This window comes from Lucilia cuprina, chromosome 5 (genome assembly GCF_022045245.1).
Source record: "Lucilia cuprina isolate Lc7/37 chromosome 5, ASM2204524v1, whole genome shotgun sequence".
Classification (NCBI taxonomy): Eukaryota; Metazoa; Arthropoda; class Insecta; order Diptera; family Calliphoridae; genus Lucilia; species Lucilia cuprina.
Window position 1 is genome coordinate 52,384,958 of NC_060953.1, and position 8,339 is coordinate 52,393,296.

Genomic DNA, 8,339 nt, shown 5'->3' on the forward strand with positions numbered 1-8,339 from the left:
AGAACTAGAACAGAACTAGAACAGAACTAGAACAGAACTAGAATAGAACTAGAACAGAACTAGAACAGAACTAGAACAGAACTAGAACAGAACTAGAACAGAACTATATTTTATTAAAATCTTTCTTGTTTAGATCGGAAGGATTACCTAAGTAACAATTTTGTTCACAAAATTTTCTGTTATGAATTCTAAAGAAACTGTCTATAGAAATCTTGCTGAAAACAGTTTAGCTGTCTTTTGATATTATTTCAGTCTGTCATGCAATTTCCGATGATAAGATTTTCTATCGTTATCACATACGAATTTTGTAACATCTTTATTGACCTTTACAAATATCCCTGACATTTCACCTACATATGTCTATGTATATTTTCCATTATAAAATTGCTGCTTCTAGCATAAGTTCTAGAAAAGAAAAAAAAAAAAAAACTATGTAAATAGATGTAAAAATAGATAATATCAATGTCAAGTTAGACATTATGAGAAAATAAACCCCTGCAGCTGATAAATTTTCTATTACAATTTAGGTTGGTGTCTTTTTTTGTTTATCATTAATAGATGTCTGGTTTTAATAATAGACAACAAAATTGTATACAAGCACTTTTACACATGAAAATATCTAAGAACTACTTTATCAGTCTTTCACCCTTATTTATGTTTTGTTTAGATTTCGTACGAAAATAATAAGTTTGTAATATTGTTTTACAACAAAACTATTGTGTTATCATTAGTAGTATGGGTAAAATTGTTTATTGCCTAATAGTAAATTGTTTTTTTTTGTTATTATATTTTATCCGAACAAAAGATAATGGCGACAAATTAATTACATATGAATTTGCTTTCCTATTTTAGTCAATTATCGCTTGATCATTTGGCAATTGGAAAAATCTGTGTATTTTGATTTTTAGACAAAAGAAATTTATGTTAAAGTATTTAGTTATATGTGTATTTATTTATGGCAATTGTTTGGTAAACAATTTTGTTTTACGATTAATTGAAAGATAAAAGTAACATATTGTTAAGAATGAAATATAATAGGATTTTGTAAGTGTTAATGATTAAAGGTGCTATAGTGACAAATGGTAAATTCTATGGAATATCTTATACTAAACAAAAGTGAACTTAACACTATAGAGATTAATTAGAAAATATTGTTGTACTCAACAGGAGAGTAGTGCTAGGGAGTTGCTTGAGAAAACGTTGTTGTTATAAACAACAATGAGTGTCTGTAAAACTACTTATTCTGAATAATAAAACATTTATAGAAAAAAATCTTGCTTTTCTCAGCATTGAAAAGTTTTTCTATTGACAATATTATTCTTCTTATCATGGGTGAGTTTCTAATTAATTAAATTTATAAATAGAAAAAAGATTCGTTATAATAAGCAGGAATAGCCTGGAGTATACGAAAACATACAGGGGGGATCTTTTGGTGATTTTTTGGTCCAATTTCATATAACAAATACTTGTTTTCCTTTTAGAACTTTTCATCTAGAAAATTTACTATTTACAACAAGAGAAGCAATCTTCTATCCCACAGAAGAGAGAGAGACTGTTTTGTTCCTAACAAAGAGAGACTTTCAACGTATAATTGATGTTTTCAACAAAAGGGAGCTTCTATAGAAAGTCTATACAAAATCTTATTGTTTTGAATAAGAGAGTATTAAATATGAGAGTATTAAATATTTTGTTGTTTTTATAAGATAGAGTTTTAATAGAAAATCTTCTTTTTTACAATCAAAAAAAATTTTTTTTTCGAAACGTTTGTCTCGTTTTAACAAGAGAAAGAGCCACCTACTCTCATCTTTATTCTCTTTTAAGATAAAGTTTATTAGTGAATTATCTTTGTGGCAGTCTAAATCATGCTGTTAGCAGTGGTCTGTGTTCTTGTATTTGTTGTCAAAGTGGGAAAGAGCAGTCTAGATATTTTACAAGTGGAGATATTTGACCATCTGAGTTCCGTCTCACTTAAAGCTTATTCATCTAATATTTTCAATAGGGTCGTCAGGGTAGTGTGAATATACTTTTGGACAAGCGTAAAGTCTAGGGACGACCCTTTGGTTGCAATGAATGCGATATTTTATTTCCCCGGATGCCCTCATGTCCTGGAACATATATAAACTCAACGTGATGTTGTCTTAGTTTTGTCAATGATTGAATACAATTGAGAAGACATTTCGACTTAATAACATTGGAGTGAAGAGCCTTGATTGATTCAAGACTGTCCACGTATATATCTAAAGTCGAATTTTCGAGATTAAGTTCCCGGATTCATCTCACGACTGCATAAATGGCATACATATATCTCTGCCTGAAGGATCGTACAGGTGTTAGGTAGTCAAAGTATCAGTAGAAGATTCAGTTTTTCGGAGAATATTCCCGATTCCGTTCCCTTTTCTGTCATTCAGCCATCAGTATAGATTGAAATCAGGTCGTTCCTTAGTTTGCGGTCCAATAAAAAATCTTATGGTTTTTAGCCAGAAAATGTTTTTTTCGAAGCATATCCTATTTTCACAAGAGAGGGCCCTATATTCTCAAGAAGAGAGAAAATGTTCTTCTTCACAACAAGATAGGAAATGCGTTTGTTCCCAACAAAGATGGAGTTTGGAGAATATCTTCTTAACAGTCTCTAAAGCAGCGAAACGAAATTATACTCTCCTTTCACTCATACGTATGCTCAGACATTTATAAAAAAACAAGCAAAATCAACCAGAAACAAACTTTTTACTCTCTGTCTTTTGCTGCTTTAAAGTATAACAAACACTTGTTCTCAATAAAAGAGAATGGGGCAATTTCTGTAGTATTCCTTATATCTTTTTGAATAAACCAAATACAGTTTCAATCATGTTGTCTTAAACGAAACAGATTTAAACAAAAATTTATATGAAAAATCTTATTGGAAAGAGTAACCATAGTTTTTTGTTTTGAAAGACTTTCTATAGCTATTAAGTGTATATAATGTTAAACATTATTATTAATTTATTTATTCTTTTGAACTCAACCTTGTAATATATTACGCCATTATCACGAACATCAGTCATAATAATTTATATTAATTTTTTTCTTTCTCCCCCCACTATACACTGTATGTCACATTTTATACATAACATGTCTGGGAAATATTTCTAAATATGTTCTATGCTGATAAACAATCTATTATCTACAACTTGTCAAACATTATTTCTATCTACTTACTCAATTTTAGATAACACTGCATAAAGAACGCTTCTCCCAATATGGTATTCAGTAGACCCATAATACCCTGAGGAAATTCAGTGATGAGAAACAGCAGCAAAACAGCTAAAAGCATTTGTGTTGTACGATCTGTCTGTTTCGCTTTATCGATTTTCTTGCGTATGGCAAAGGAGGAACTCACCATTGTTGCCTGACTGCCGTCCGCCGCAGAGTTGGGTGGTACTAATGTATTCATTGTTGTAGAGTGTGCCGATTTCTCTTCAGCTTTTAATAATTGATTTCGTAACATTTGTCTGCGTCTCTTGACCTCCAAAAGTGCTGATATTAAACGTAATGATAATATAGTCAAGGCAATGCAGGGTATGAGTTTAATGAGAACCGAATAGATGAGTAATGTGCCTAAACGTAGGGTATTATTGCGTAAGGCCATGTCACTGTGATACAAACGATACACGGTAATATTACGTTCTACAGATGTATCATTATTGGTAACAACATTACTGTTACTGCTGCTTGTACCTATATTGTCACTAATGCTGCCACCACTACTGCTGCCATTAAATGTGCTGAATTTAGAAAAATTCGCATAATCATGTTTGGCCTGATAATTTACTATGTATTCACTCAATGGTCGCGAGTGCAGTACTTTATCGTTGGCATTCACAACTTCCTCAAATTGTGCTATTGAACTGACTAAATACAACCACGGCGTCACCACCACCCCGCATAAAATGTAAGCTAAAATTATTGTCAACACCGTATTACGCATACCGCACCATTCGCGCGACACTTGGGGATAAGTTACAGCCAAATAACGCCATACAGCCAGCATAACCGTCAGCCAAATGGAAATAGTGTGCAAAAGTTGAGCATAGATGGCATGAAATTTAATATAACAAGCCCATGTATAATTGAGTTGCTGCTCACGTGGCCATCGTTCAGTTAAGATGTAGTCATGCACAGCATACGGTATATATTCCAGCATTACAGCTAAATCCGCCACTGCCAAACCGGTGAGTATGGCATTTGTGGGGGTACGCATTTCGCGACGTGTTAAGACAATTATATTTAGAGTATTTGCTAAAGTACCCAACAGACAGACGGAGAGTGAGAGGTAGCCATGTATAAGTTTATAGCTGTAATCGAAAAGCAAAATATAATAAAGAGATAAAGTTTTATTCACATTTGGGGAAGGGACATCAAGAGGGTAAATATTAAATTTTTATTTGCATAAATAATTTGTAAATTTTATGTATAAATTTGTATAAAGTTGATGACATATTTGTAAATTTATTGAAATTGTTTTGTTAAATAAAATTAATATTAATAGTTTTGCGTGACTGAATGTTAGAAATTTTGTTATCTTACTGTTTGCAACAAGGGAAAACCATTTTGTTTTATAGGTAGTGTTGTTTTTCTAAAGAAAATCTTTTTTTTTCACAGAAAGACCGATATTTTGTTGTAAAAAAAACCTTCTTGTCTTCAAGAAAAAATTGTGTTATTCTTAGGAAGATTGAGGTATTTCGTAACAACAGGTAAATTTTCTTTAGAAAAAGTTTTGGTCTTAGCAAAAGAGAGATTTATTAAAGAAGATCTTGTTGTTCTCACACTTAGACACAAATGCTTTTATAGAAAATCTCAACAAGAGATTTTTCTATTCTCAACAACAAGTATATTTTCTATAGAAATGCTTAATGTTGTCAAAAAAAGAGAGAGATTTTCTATAGAACATTTTGTTATTGTTGCATGATTGAGATTTTCTATTGTTTTTCGCAACAACAGAGAAATTTTTTTTAGAAAAAGTTGTTGGTCTCAAGTAGAGGGATATTGATTAAAGAAAATTTTGTTGTTCTCACACTTACAGAAAAATTTTTTATAGAAAATCTTGTTGATCTTAACAAAAGAGAAAATTTCCTTGTTTTCAACAACAGGAATATTTTCTATGGAAGATACATTTTCTATAGAAATACTTAACGTAAGAGAAAATTTTTCTAGAAAATATTTTGTTGTTTTTAATACTAAAGAGATTTCCTAAAGAAAATCTTGTTTCTCTCTTCTAAAAATAGATTTTCTATAGAAATATATTGTTGTATTAAACAAAGTAAGGATTTCTTTCTAGAAGAGAGAAACAAGATTTTCTATGGAAAATTTTCCTACTCTCAACAACAGTTATATTTTTAAAAACCAAAATCTTATTTTTCTTATCCAGAGAAAATTTTTCTATAGCAAAGTTTGTGGCTTTCAACGAAATTTTCTTACTCTAACACAGAATTTTTTTATAGAAAATAAACTTTATATAGAAAGAGAGATATCGAATTGTGTTTTTCTTAACAAGGGATATATTTTCTATATCAATTTTTAATGATCTCAATTAGAGAAAGATTATCTAGTGAATCTTCTTGCTCTCAACAACAGGGATGAGAAAAATCTATTGCAAGTCTAAATGTTGTCAACAAAATATAGATATTCTATAAAAAAATTGTTCTCAACTCCAGATAAATTCTATAGAAATTTTGTTGTTCTCAACATTAGAAAATATAATGTCTTTTTGTTGTCATCACTGAGAGTTATCATCTATAGTAAATCTACTTCAGAAAACTCTATCTCTCTGTAGTAAGTCTTGTTATCGTTAATAGTCTTAAAAGTTCTATAAATAGTTACAATGCAAATCATATTTTTATATATAAAATTATTTTCTTTTCAAACTTACTTTGTATGAAAATCATCTACATTTTTATCACAGTAAATTATTTGTGAAGTATTCAGAGACATGTTGCATATTCTACTTGTTGCAAAATACATTTATTGTTTTATGTATAATAAAAATTTTTATAGTTTTCCTTTAAGCAATCTGTAAAGAGAGTAAGAAGAAAAAATTTAAGGTCAGTTGTGATTTATAAAAGAAAAAGTTTTTTTTTTCAATTTTTCTTTATTATTTTAAGTTGCAGAATATTGTCACAAATGTAATTGATTTGTTATTAAATTCCATAAGGAAATTTTGCATATAAAAAAAGTTTTTGAAAAATAAGTTTGTAAAAATAATGATGGAAATCAATGTAAAACAGAGCAACAAAGGAATGGAAATAGTAAATTTTTTTCACCAAAAACTATAATTTTGAAATCAAAATTTTATAAGAATTTGTTTCCTAACTCTTATATGAAGCATCTAAAAAAGAAAATAGTTTATGCCAAAAACTTTCTTAAATAAGTCGGAACCAAAATGTATCATAAATTCTTTATTAGGAAAAAAAAGGAATCAAATTTTATAATCATAACTGATGTAAGGTATCATATGGTCAGTATTGCCTTACTTTATTTTATTACTTGTTTCTTAATTTTATATAGACAAAATAAAAAATAAATTGTATAAACTTTTAATTCAAAACACTTTCATATTGTCTATACGTATACGTAATATTTAATTAATTATTATCAAATATTATGTATACGCCACCAAATAATTTCTTAAAATACTAAAATTTCATAAAAAAATATAAGTGAATTTTTAAAAAGGCTTTCTTTAATCTAACATTATATTTTTCTATGTTTAAACACAATTACTAAAATCATAACGAGGCGTATACTTATTATTTATTAACTTCTAATTAAATATTAAGTATACGTCTGGAATATAATAAATCAAGGCTTCTTAATAGATTTTTTTAATTATTTTAATAGAAAAACCTTATTTAATGAAAATACTAATATTTTGCTTTAATTCTAACCAAGACCTTTAAAACATTTTGTCTTTGAAATGTCAAATGAGCTTTAAAATATGTTTATTAAAACCGTCTGCTGTTAAATTTGAATTCAAGTAAATTACCACCCCCCCTATTCTAAGTATAAACATCAAGTAGAGCAAGTACAACAAATATAAATTTCTTTTAAATATAATTTTGGTTTATTTTTCTCTCTTTTGCTGTTTGTGATATAATTAAATATAAATCATCATAAAAACAGACATATTGACAAATTAAATCTATTTCAAAGCAATTAAACAATTTTCGTTAATTGAACTGCAGCCAGAAAATGCTGCTGGTAACAACATTTATAGAAATGATTCCTTTTAATCTTGAAAAATGTAGAAGAAAAAAAAAACAAACAAAAAGCTGTGAGAAAAAAATACCAATAAAAAAAGAAAAAATACTTACACACACAAACTTACTGTGTATACATACACATACATATATAGCTGAAAGTTTTAAGGAAAACAAATTGTAAAAGTTTGGTTGTTGTTATTTTAAAGTAACTGTCGTTTAAAGTAAGAGCAAGAGGGAAAAAAGAAAACAAAAAATGAAAAAAATCTTGTGTATTGAAGAGCATTTATAACACAAACAGCAGCAGCAAACATAACAACAACTTTAACTCAATACAACACATTGACATGAAAAGTTACTGTTGTTTTGTGGAAAAGACAAAAACAAATAAATAATGTCATTGTTTTTGTTTCTCATTTCTTTTCAACATCAGCACCAGCAGTCGTAACAACAGGATCTTAACATTTTGTTGCTGTTGAGAGGTCGATGTCGTAGTTTGTTTTATGTCTAGATAGTAAAAGTTTGTTTAGTAAAAAACTTTATTTTTTTTTGCATTGGCTTTAATATTTCACTGAAGTGTTTGGTCATGTGTTTTAGATGACATAAGGATTGCGATGATGTGAGCTAGATAAACAAAAGTGGACATAGCCTTTAACATACATTGTAGTTAAACTCGTATTAGAGTTTAAATTACTGTTGGTAAAAACTTTGTAAATTTTGTTAAAATATTAAAACCGATTTGTTTTAGTCCTTATATCAGGACCTTTTTTTAAGCATAGTATCATGAAGTATGTTTTATATAAATAATAAATCTTCTTCTCCTACTTTTCTATTATCCCAGTCAGTACTTTAATATTTATATTGGTTATTACAACTTGTAACTTACTTGCCACAAGGTAACAACAAGTAATTTTTTTCTCAAATATTTATGTCTGTATTTGTTTAGTTAGTTTACACATATACATATGTGTTGTAGTAAGGAGTAGGGAGAGTCAAAGTTTACTGAAAAAATATGCAAGCAAAATTACAAGAAAGCGCAAGAAACTAAAAAAAACTAAATTTGTATTTTCTCAAATCGATAGATAGATAGATAAATATATATAGATA

At 28.6% G+C, this 8,339-nt stretch overlaps 1 pseudogene; it reads right to left on the bottom strand.

Annotated features, from left to right (window-relative positions):
* Positions 1–3,160: 3,160 nt before the first annotated feature.
* On the bottom strand, positions 3,161–6,037 carry LOC111677270 (annotated as a pseudogene).
* Positions 6,038–8,339: the final 2,302 nt, after the last annotated feature.